Genomic DNA, 12,255 nt, shown 5'->3' on the forward strand with positions numbered 1-12,255 from the left:
TTATTAAAATATTAAGAATTTGAAGGGGATTATATGTATAATAATAATTAGCACACATTAATAACATTTATAAGTACATTTTGTATCAAATAGTTGATTAGGCGCCAATATATAGAAAGAATAAGAATGAGCATTAAGGCATTAAATATCTACAATAATTTATTAAAGAGGGATGCAGGGCCGGATTATAGGCGGGGCTCCCGGGGCTCGAGCCCCGGAGCCCCCACCATCTGGCCCCCCCTAGGGGCCCCCACCAGATCGCACCTCCCGTGCCCCCCCTCATGAGCCGAACGCCGCCTCCGGGCATTGGTGAGCGCCTCCACGGCGATCCAGCCCGGGCATAAACTGCACGCCCACTCATCCTGCTGCATGGGTAGCCACTCCGCCCCCCCTCCGGCACAGGTGACTGCTTCCAGGCCCGCCTAAACAAGCAACCCCGCTCGCCCCCCGCTCCGCTCACTCGCTCCCCGCTCCCCGCTCAACACCGGCTTGGAGCATTCCCCTCCCCACCCCCCGCTCTCCACTCGCTCCCCGCTCTCCACTCGCTCCCCGCTCTCCACTCGCTCCCCTCTCTCCACTCGCTCCCCGCTCTCCACTCGCTCCCCTCTCTCCACTCGCTCCCCGCTCTGTGCTCAACACTGGCTCCCCCCCCCCCCGCTCCACTCGCTCCCTGCTCAACACCGCCTCCCGCTCCCCCCGCTCCCTGCTCAACCTCCCCCCCGCTCCCATCCCTTCCCCCACGCAAGAAAATGCACCCGCCAACCCCCCCGCCCCTACCCTACCCGGCCGAATAAGAAACCGACCGACTCCCCCCCACTCCCTGAACAAGCACCGTCAAGTCCCCCCACCCGCCCGAACAGGCACCCGGTCAACCCTAACAGGTAAGTATATGCATATGTGTTTTTCTGTGTGTATATATGTATATACAGTGTATATGTGTATATACAGTGTATATGTGTATATATGTATATACAGTGTATATGTGTATATATGTATATACAGTGTATATGTGTATATATGTATATACAGTGTATATGTGTATATATGTATATACAGTATATACAGTGTATATGTGTATATACAGTGTATATGTGTATATACAGTGTATATGTGTATATAGAGTGTATATATGCATCTACTGTGTATATATGTATATACAATGTATATATTCATCTACTGTTTATATGTGTATATACTGTGTATTTATGCATCTACTGTGTATATTTGTATATACTGTGTATATGTGTATATACTGTGTATAGATGCATATACTGTGTTTATACATGCATATATTTATATAAGCATATATGTGTGTACATTTATATATATGTGAATGATGTGGTTTTTGTATATACTGTGTATATGGAATGTATGTATATGCTCTATATACTGAATGTGTGTGTGTATTTCCCGTATGTGTGTGTAAATGCTGTATATACTGAATGGGGGATATTTATCATACGCTGGCGCCCCGCCGCTGCAAAAATCGCAGCCCGATACATCAAGAGGCTTCTGCCTCTTGATGTATCGGGCTGCCAGTAGTGCAGCGTTTATCCTACACTAGGCAGGGCCTGGCGTAGAAAAAAACGCAGCCGACGACTTTTCACGTATGAAAAGTCGCCGGCAGCAGTAACGCCCCGCGCCGGCCCACTCCCGTCCGTCCGCGCCCCCCGCTCGGCCGGCCGCGCCCCTTCACTCAAAGGTGTTTATAGCGCCTAGGCTCGGTACTGTGAGCACCACGAGTACTCACTGTGTCATGCTGTGGCCGCTGTAGGTAGCTGTGTTACTGGGGATGAGGCGGCTGTATGTAGCTGTGTTACTGGGGGCGAGGCCGCTGTAGGTAGCTGTGTTACTGGGGATGAGGCGGCTGTATGTAGCGCTGTTACTGGGGGCAAGGCGGCTGTATGTAGCGGTGTTACTGGGGGCGAGGCGGCTGTATGTAGCTGTGTTACTGGGGGCGAGGCGGCTGTATGTAGCTTTGTTACTGGGGATGAGGCGGCTGTATGTAGCTGTGTTACTGGGGATGAGGCGGCTGTATGTAGCTGTGTTACTGGGGATGAAGCGGCTGTATGTAGCTGTGTTACTGGGGATGAGGCGGCTGTATGTAGCTGTGTTACTGGGGGTGAGGCGGCTGTATGTAGCTGTGTTACTGGGGATGAGGCGGCTGTATGTAGCTGTGTTACTGGGGGCGAGGCGGCTGTATGTAGCTGTGTTACTGGGGGCGAGGCGGCTGTATGTAGCTGTGTTACTGGGGATGAGACGGCTGTATGTAGCTGTGTTACTGGGGATGAGGCGGCTGTATGTAGCTGTGTTACTGGGGATGAGGCGGCTGTATGTAGCTGTGTTACTGGGGGTGAGGCGGCTGTATGTAGCTGTGTTACTGGGGATGAAGCGGCTGTATGTAGCTGTGTTACTGGGGATGAGGCGGCTGTATGTAGCTGTGTTACTGGGGATGAGGCGGCTGTATGTAGCTGTGTTACTGGGCTGAGGCAAATGTATGTAGCTGTGTTACTGGCGACGAGGCAGCTGTATGTAGCTGTGTTACTGGGGGTGAGGCGGCTGTATGTAGCTGTGTTACTGGGGGTGAGGCGGCTGTATGTAGCTGCTACTGGGGGTGAGGCGGCTGTATGTAGCTGTGTTACTGGGGATGAAGCGGCTGTATGTAGCGGTGTTATTGGGGATGAGGCGGCTGTATGTAGCTGTGTTACTGGGGGTGAGGCGGCTGAGTGTAGCTGTGTTACTGGAGGCGAGGCGGATGTATTTAGCTGTGTTACTGGGGGTGAGGCGGCTGTATGTAGCTGTGTTACTGGGGGTGAGGCGGCTGTATGTAGCGGTGTTACTGGGGATGAGGCGGCTGTATGTAGCTGTGTTACTGCTGGGATAGTGTAAAGGAAGCAGGAGGACGTGTATGTACGCTACACTTAGTGGGGGCCTCCACCAGATTTTGCGCCCAGGGGCCCCCACCAACCTTAATCCGGCCCTGGAGGGATGTATATAAAACAATTCAAAGAGGAACCATATATTATGTAATTATGGGGCACCACTTGTAATTTTATTATTTGGAAGTATGGTCTTTAAAAGTACCCCACAAGTCCGAGAACTCAATGCTGCTAGGCCTCAATGCAAAATCTGTGATAGCGTTGCCCATTACCCTACCTTTGATGGGCACAATTAGTATTTTTGCTTCCCCTTCAGTTATGTCCCTAGGATACACATAGATTTCACAGCAGGGTTAAAACCTGCTGATACTTTAGCTGTTATGGGCTGTAAATGCAGTTACCTGGTGAAAGCTATTAGCGGAGAATGTTATAGCAATGTGTGTACTAATGGAGCCCCAAGGGATTTCAATGCTTACTATGATCACCACATTTTAGTAATGTAAAATCAAGTGTCACAGATCGGCAGGCTGCCTGCCAATGTCAACTGTACTGCAGAGCTCAGGTAAGGAGATGGAAGCCCAGATGGTCTCATCTGGTTTAATTCGGCAGGATTATTCAGCTGGCAGCTAAAGCCAGGGGTATTTTCATACTTTCTTCTTACTCGCTGGCTATCTTGTATAGCTTAGAAGGTGCATAAGTTATGGAAAAGACCTAGGTTCTTATAAAATATGGAGTGGGCTCAGCTGCATGACCGGGAACACTCCAGGTCATGGGAGATCTCTATAAAATTCCAGCATTTCTGTTATTATTGAGGCAATCATAATCTATAAAATTAATATCAACGGTATCTAAAATTAATGAGACATATACAACAGTTGTTGTGCATTTAGTTCTTAACTTTAAAGGGACCCTGTCATCAGAAATAGACCTAATTAACCATTACCAGTATGTTGTGAAGCAGATTAACACCTACCAGATCATGTGTCTTTCATGGCTCAGTGTGGTGGCATCATTCAGAAAATCAACTTTAAAGTGTGATATAAATTGGTTGTATAAAGTCATGGAGGCGGAGAGCTCAGCATTGAAGTCAAGCTCTCCTCACCTCAGAATGAAGGAGATCTGCTTAATGATGTGTTTGGATGAAGGACCATTAATTACAGTGAAGAGGGCATTTTGAAGTGAGGAAAGCTTGACTTCAGTGTTAAACTCTCCACCTTCTTGACTTTATACAACCAAATTACATGTCACTTCAACACTGCCACCGCACTGGGCCATGAAAAAGACATGAATTAGAAGGTGTTCAGCTGCTTAATGACATACTGGTAGTGACTTATTAGGTCAATTTCTGCTGACAGTTTACCTTTAAATATCAGTTTTGGAATTCTCATTTCATGGAATACATACTTTGAATAACAAACATAAGAAGTAATTTACCCCAGCTAACAAATGAGAAGATGGTGGATCATGTGGTCCCGAGATCCCATTCAAGTAGGACACTAGTCCATGGTACTTACCCACTTTTATTTCGCTAACCTCACACATGGTAGGACAATTGACACATTAGCTGACCCCTTTGCCAAATAACATGACTTTTGCTATGTTTTGTCCAATGATGACAAGGGTTTTGGAGACAAAAGTTCCTGCCAAAAATAGATAATGGATGACTATGTGATGAACATAATCAAATGAGGATCCCTCCTTATAGTCCAGGCCCCTGTCATTCACATCACAACTTTTATGTGAAACTCTAGCATCTTGGATTTTTTTTCGTATTGTAAGTGCTTCTTAGGTACAATATCAAAACCAATATTTCTGTACAACTTCATGAACCCTTTTATGAGGGCTTTGCAGCCAGATAAAAGAAAAGATGCAGTTAGCCTAATTTGAGTTAAAAACAGAAATAAAAAGAACCTACACAACCTTACCGATCCAGCACTGTTCCAGTTTGAACGCAGCCCAGCTCCTGCTCTTATCTTGACCATAGCAGGATATAGCTAGGAATGTCCACAGCCAATTACTGGCTAAAACAATTACCTGCCTTGATCAGTGATTGGCTAAGCTGGTATTGCCGTTTCCTGCTTTATAGAGACATAGTGAAGCCTCTATGAGGTGAGTATAATATGCTTTTGTTTGTACATCTTATTTTGAGCCAAATGATGACAATTTTGTGTATCTGGAAAACCCATTTCAAATCTTCTCTAGATCTATAATAGTTGTTCATTGGTCCTCAGGTTCTCCAGGGGGACTGACCTGTGTTGTAGTCATATTCCTGATCATTATTGTTAGTCTGCACTTGCCAGAGGTTGAAATCGTGACCTGCCTTGTAAATTTATAACCTGCGTTACAAGTGTAAATTTTATAATCTCCGAATGACTCTCAGGCAAGAAAACACCTGTTCTGTCCATGCCTCATGAGCTGCGGTAATCGCTACTAAACTATGATAACGGCAGATGGGTTAACCCTCTACTGGACACATTGGTATTACTGATTATAGAGAGAGGAATAGGTAGATAGAGTGATGTATTATATTTCTTATTTTTCTATATTCGTTCCTCCTATGAACTATGAATGGTTAGGTAGGTGTTACAATATTCTAGGTTTTATTGCTCTACTAGTCTGCTCGCTGTAGACACATTGTCACTAGGTCACTTTGCACCTATCGAACATTAACCTCTTTAGAAAAAAACAGGTTAACCTGCTCTGCCCTTTGTGGTTTAAACATCTGCATTTTAAAAAACCATCCATATTAAGGGATTAGTACTTCCCACTACACGTCTCCACAAATGCTGAATACATATGTAGCGCAGGCAGCCATACACCTTGTCCTCATTAGAGGGATGCAGGTCACGGCCTGTGCAGTGCGTCTGGAGGAAAGATCACTGACTGATGAAATACCCCTGCTCCATCACACAGCCTGCAGTATTATTCTGTAGCCATATTTTCTTTCTATTCTGGACATTTTGGACAATCAATAATTCTATTCCTTAATTTATAGATGTGATTTTATTCTCTGGCTGAAGTGACTTTAAATATACTCATTATGTGAGACCCCATCATGAACTTATTCCAGATTTTCCTCTCCCAGAATCTCTGTTATCTGCAGTGGGATTAAACTGGACACTGGGAATAAACTAAACTCCTTATGGAGATTTTGCCTTTGCAGATATTAGGAGACATAAAAGTCATGTATGGTCTAATGGGGATTTTGGGAAGGAAATATGCAAATACGTTTCCTTGGGTGGAAAACTTTGCCTTTCCCTTTACATCAATGCATGACCTACAATAAGCCATGGGCATGATGTGGGATAATAGCCTGTATATCTATTCCAAATGGAGCAACTGTGGTCATTGCATCTCATCAGCACAGTTTATGGAACTGGTTTGGCTAGGTGAGAGGCCATCTAGTAAGTCTGGGAAGAAACTAAGCTCCTTATCGAGATTCCGGAACCTTTAGAAGAAATCATCCATATACCTAGTCTGGAAAAAGGCTATAACCGGATACTTCTCTGTCATTTTTTCTTTGATTTCTGACTAAGACTTGCTTTAAAATAATCGCTGTAGGTGCAGATTACAAATTATTACATTTAGTGCAGTCGTGTGCTGCCTGTTCTAGAAGCAGATGGTGCATGGACTATTTTCACTGTCGTGTGCATCTACCTTATACTCCTTTAAGGTGCGGCCACACGTGGCCAAAATAAAGCATGACACGGGGGGCTGGTTATTCATGGAGATGTATATGCAATTGTGCCAAGGCCCTACCCGGGGACTTGTGTTGTCTTTGTAAATGCAAGAGCCACGTGTGACTGTACCCTCGGTCTTTCCACTTAAGTGAAAGACTTTGCACATGAGAAATACCAATTTACCCTCCTAGGAGTGCATTTACATGTAGGTGGTGACCCCTCCTCCCTCCATAGAAAACAGCGGCGCAAAACCGCACACCAAGGAAAAGATAGAGCACGTTCTATCTTTTTCCGGTGCGCGGCGCAGAAAGGTGCCGCACATGTGTGGCACCGTACCGCCATTGCCATCTATGGGGACGTATGTGCGGCTGCAAATTTGCAACCGCATGTACGTCCCCGCAGACCGCCGTGTGAATGAACCCTAACTTTGTTAGGACTGTAAAACTATTGTATTTAGCATAAATATATAAATATGGGGGGACATTTCTATTATTGAAACCAACAAGCAACAAAAATGATTTTTGTTTAAAAACTTTTTCTGGCTAGTGAGCATATGAAGCTCTGGAAAAATAAATGTCCCCCACTGTTCATATTGATATATGATGCACAGAGTTTTTGTTTCCCCAATGTGCAGCTGAGTTGACATTGTTCTGTTAGTTCTGCTGCGTATCAGGGAAACTAGAACTAGTTCAGTTCCCAGAGTTCAGAGTAATCAGTCTGTAGCACAAATGTGAAACCGGCCTAAGGGACTGATTGCTTTTGGTTATTATAACTTATTATTATTTATTTTCCTATTGAGCGTCACTAGATGCGGAGGATGGGGCTACATGTGCATCATAGTATTTATTATGTTTTAACAGTGTATAATAAATTTGAAAAAAAAAACCCTACAATGGGGCACATTTACTAAGAACAGTGCAAACTGCAGTAAATGCAGTTTGCCTGTGTAGTGTGCAGGGGCCGTAAGATTCAGGATTTCTTGATGAGTCCACCAACTTTTTTTTGTGCACCTTTAACATGGGGCTTGCGACACAATTCTGTTGGACTTTGCATGTTAAATCTGCCGCACGATCTGACTGAGCACCGGAACGTCCCCTAATTTGTGCCGCATGATGCCAAGTGCAGCCGCGCCACAATAGGGTCACGTGCGACACAATTGTGGTGCAGACACTTCTTAATCACCTGTGTAAGCAGTTTGCACCTCAGAGAATGTGCAAAGTTCAATGGAAAACTGGCTCTGGGGCCTTAGTAAATGTGCTCCAAAATTTCTAAAATTCAATGGGGCACATTTACTAAGAGTAGTGCAAACCAAACTAAATGCAGTTTGCCTGTGTAGTGTACATGGGGCGCCAGACTCATTATTTCTTCTGGTGCTCATTCACCATCTTTTATTTGGTGCACCTTTAACATATGGGGGGTCATTAACTAATCACCTTTTTACAGCGGGTTACCCAAATTTTTCCGATTCGCGCCGAATTTCCCTGAATTGCCACGTGATCAGATTGTGGCACATTGGTGCCGGCATGCACGAACGGAAATCGGGGGGCATGGCCATACGAAAACCCGACGGATTCGGAAAAACTGCAGCATTTAAAAAAAAAAAGTGTCGCTTGACACGCGCTTACCTGCACTCAGCGTAGGACGGTGAACTTCAGTGCATTCCAATGAACTTCAGCGTAGCAGCGACACCAGGTGGACGTCGGAGGAACTACCTTAGTGAATCCCGGCCGGCCCCTAATCCTCCGCAGAGAACGCGACGCTGGATCACGAATGGACCGGGTAAGTAAATCTGCCCCGGGGAATGCAACAGACTTTGCAAGATAAATCTGGCGCATTGTCCTACTGAGCCCCGGAACACCGATGCCTAAAGCAGCCGTGCCACAAAATGGTCACGTGCGACCCAATTGTGGTGCAGACACTTCTTAAATACCTGTGCAAGCAGTATGCACATAGAAGAAAACTGGCGCACAGCCCTTAGTAAATGTGCACCAATTTTTTCAGGATTACACCCAGTTTTGATGTTGCACCTGCTGGACCTTTTAAATATAACCTTGAGACGGTCTCTTACATAATAAACTAAAATCATGTTTGAACATTTTTGCAGCAGATTTGCATTAATTTACTGTTGTTGATTCTGGGCAGAGAATGCAACCTTTCTAATGTAAATGTATTACATTTCTTATTGGAATCTAAAAAATATAGTTGGGATAATTGCCATAATGGAATTACAACTCTTACATCCCACAGGTTTATCTTACATCGTAATGTCTCCTGTATACTCCTGGCAGTTATTGTTCCAACAAGACTGATTTATATTATTCTTCATCCTACCCTTACATGGACATCACTATGAATATAGAGCTTCTTGGATGACTTATAACGAGGGATTCCATTCACAGCAGGTTACCTTGGCAGAAACATAGTGATAATAACACTGCATGTCTGTGGGAAGTGACAACTCGATTGATTCCTATTGCCTAGTACACTCAGCTGTGCTTTACCTGGACACAACGCTAAGACTGGTAGGCCCGTTCCACACTTGCGAGTGTGATGCGATGAACTCGCATCACACTCGCAACGCAAGCTGCCGGGAATGTACGGCCCGAACGCTGCACCGCGGGAGTGAACTGACATGCTGAGTTCACTCCCGCGGTGCAGCGTTCGGGCCGTGCGTTCCCGGCAGCCTGCATTCCAAGTGTGGAACGGGCCTAAGGGGAGATTTATCAGAAGTGTCTGAGAGAAATATTGATCTAGTTGCTCATGGCAATCAATCAGAGCTTACTTTTCATTTTATAAACTGCTGCGGGGAAATGAAAACTGAGCTCTGATTGGCTGCCATCAACAACTGATTTCAGATACTTCTGATAAATCTCACTGATTAGTTTGTTAAAGTGCATTCATCACCATGATTTCTCTACTCAAACTAACTGCTACCTTATGTAGGGCTAGGCTCCTCCTTCCGAGACTAAAACTGCACTTTAGAAATATGAAATGAAGTTGAAGGGCTTTGTGGGGCGTCAGCAGAGCACTTCATGGCTACAGCTCCATAGCAATAACAATGCACCCTGCTACACTTCCGCCGCCCAGTGCATTCTCTTAAACTTCTCCCTTCCTTTCCCCAGCAAAATAGGGAGCCTGAGCTCGGAGGTACCCTACTAACGACACATTAAAGTAGTATTCCCACAAAGAAAAGATTCTTAAAGGAAACCTACCACTGCTCGCATGATGAAATCATGCGAGCAGACCACCCTATAGGCTACTTAATGCTGATGCCGGCACATATTTTAGTTAGGCTCGGCGAAGTTTAGTTTTGCTAAAAAACTATTTTCTTACATATGTAAATGAGCCCTCCGGTGCTACCCTACGTCATCTTCGGCTGGCGATGGCCTCCGATGTTTAATTATTCCAGCCTCCTTCATATTAACCGCCCTCCTTCAGGTGCCGAGAGCCGTGACGTCACCAAGCTCTCGGCACCTATCGCCGGCCTGCTGTGCGAGACTTAGTGCTTACGCATGCGCGAGCAGTGCCGAGAGCTTGATGACGTCACGGCTCTCGGCACCTGAAGGAGGACGGTTACAATGAAGGAGGCTGGAATAATTAAACATCGGAAGCCATCGCCAGCCGAAGATGACGTAGGGTAGCACCGGAGGGCTCATTTACATATGTAAGAAAATAGCAGTGGTAGGTTTCCTTTAAATATACTTAGGATAACAAAGTAACACATTCTCTAATTCACTGTTATTAACAAAAAAAAGTGTCCAGTGCAGCTCCCTATAGATCAATGACATGACCAGGGATATTGGCCAAACCAGCAAGTCTCTTCCAGAAGGAAAAGACACCCAATCTGAGCTGCAGCAAAATACACAGCTCATAGACAGTGCTAGTGTTTCTGGAAAAGAGCAGCACTTTCTCTAATCCAGTACTTTAAGTGTATCTGTACTTACATATGATTGTCTACTGTAGAGGGTGAGATAGCCTGCAGGCCACTTCATAGGCCATGAGTGATATTCTGCAAATTGTTATCGAGAGAGTAAATAGGAGGTTCTACAAAACAGAAGACTATGATATGGGACAAGTTGACAGATCAATACATTCATTACTTCTGTGCTTGCTCATTGACTTGTGGTTTTACACTCTTAACCCTCTCCACTTATTATCTAGGCCAGGATCCATAGAACAAAATGCTGCTGAGAACATAATTCAGCCGAGACTGACAGCTACTTTCAGATCAGAATTAGTAAAGATTTTATCTCTTACCACACCGCTTCCACTCCCACCCATATACTGTCCTCCTCCATAGTGTCCTGTGCTTCCAAGCCGCTCTTCATAGACATCCTCAATCACTGTTGGGATACACCTACTTGTCAGTGCAGTTTCTTTTGGTTATTTACCCCATCATTTATATTATCCATTTAGCTGAGTCTGTGTTTACTGCCTCTGCGACTCAATATATCACGGTTGAGAATTCTCCTAGTTGTTCTCCTAGGGGCATAATTAGTAACCTCCAGGTTCCACAGAAAAACCGCCATACAGTGATTCTAACGATTAAATTCGCTTAGATTTTCAGGAAAACTTTGATTTGTCACGAATCCGAAGTTTATGGTGATTCGTGGGAACAAATTTCAAATTAATTTTTTCTCCTTTATTGGCAAAATGGCTGCAAGCACAACGTATTACATGGAGCAGAGAACTCTGGGAAGAAGAAAGGAACATGGCAGTACTGTTCCTCACTGTATGGCGGTAGTGTTCCTCACTGTATGGCGGTAGTGTTCCTCACTGTATGGGGGTAGTGTTCCTCACTGTATGGGGGTAGTGTTCCTCACTGTATGGAGGTAGTGTTCCTCACTGTATGGGGGTAGTGTCCCTCACTGTATGGCGGTAGTGTTCCTCACTGTATAAGGGTAGTGTTCCTCACTGTATGGGGGTAGTGTTCCTCACTTTATGGCGGTAGTGTTCCTCACTGTATGGGGGTAGTGTTCCTCACTGTATGGGGGTAGTGTTCCTCACTGTATGGGGGTAGTGTTCCTCACTGTATGGGGGTTGTGTTCCTCACTGTATGGGAGTAGTGTTCCTTACTGTATGGGGGTAGTGTTCCTCACTGTATGGGGGTAGTGTTCCTCACTGTATGGAGGAAGTGTCCCTCACTGTATGGCGGTAGTGTTCCTCACTGTATGGGGGTAGTGTTCCTCACTGTATGGGGGTAGTGTTCCTCACTGTATGGAGGTAGTGTTCCTCACTGTATGGGGGTAGTGTTCCTCACTGTATGGAGGTAGTGTTCCTCACTGTATGGGGGTAGTGTTCCTCACTGTATGGGGGTAGTGTTCCTCACTTTATGGGGGTAGTGTCCCTCACTGTATGGGGGTAGTTTTCCTCATTGTATGGTGGTAGTGTCCCTCACTGTATGGGGGTAGTGTTCCTCATTGTATGGTAGTAGTGTCCCTCACTGGATGGGGGTAGTGTTCCTCACTGTATGGAGGTAGTGTTGCTCACTGTATGGGGGTAGTGTTCCTCACTGTATAACGGTAGTGTTCCTCACTGTATGGGGGTAATGTTCCTCACTGTATGGGGGTAGTGTTCCTCACTGTATGGGGGTAGTGTTCCTCACTGTATGGAGGAAGTGTCCCTCACTGTATGGCGGTAGTGTTCCTCACTGTATGGGGGTAGTGTTCCTCACTGTATGGGGGTAGTGTTCCTCA

The sequence above is a fragment of the Engystomops pustulosus genome, chromosome 6 (assembly GCF_040894005.1).
Source record: "Engystomops pustulosus chromosome 6, aEngPut4.maternal, whole genome shotgun sequence".
Taxonomy (NCBI): Eukaryota; Metazoa; Chordata; class Amphibia; order Anura; family Leptodactylidae; genus Engystomops; species Engystomops pustulosus.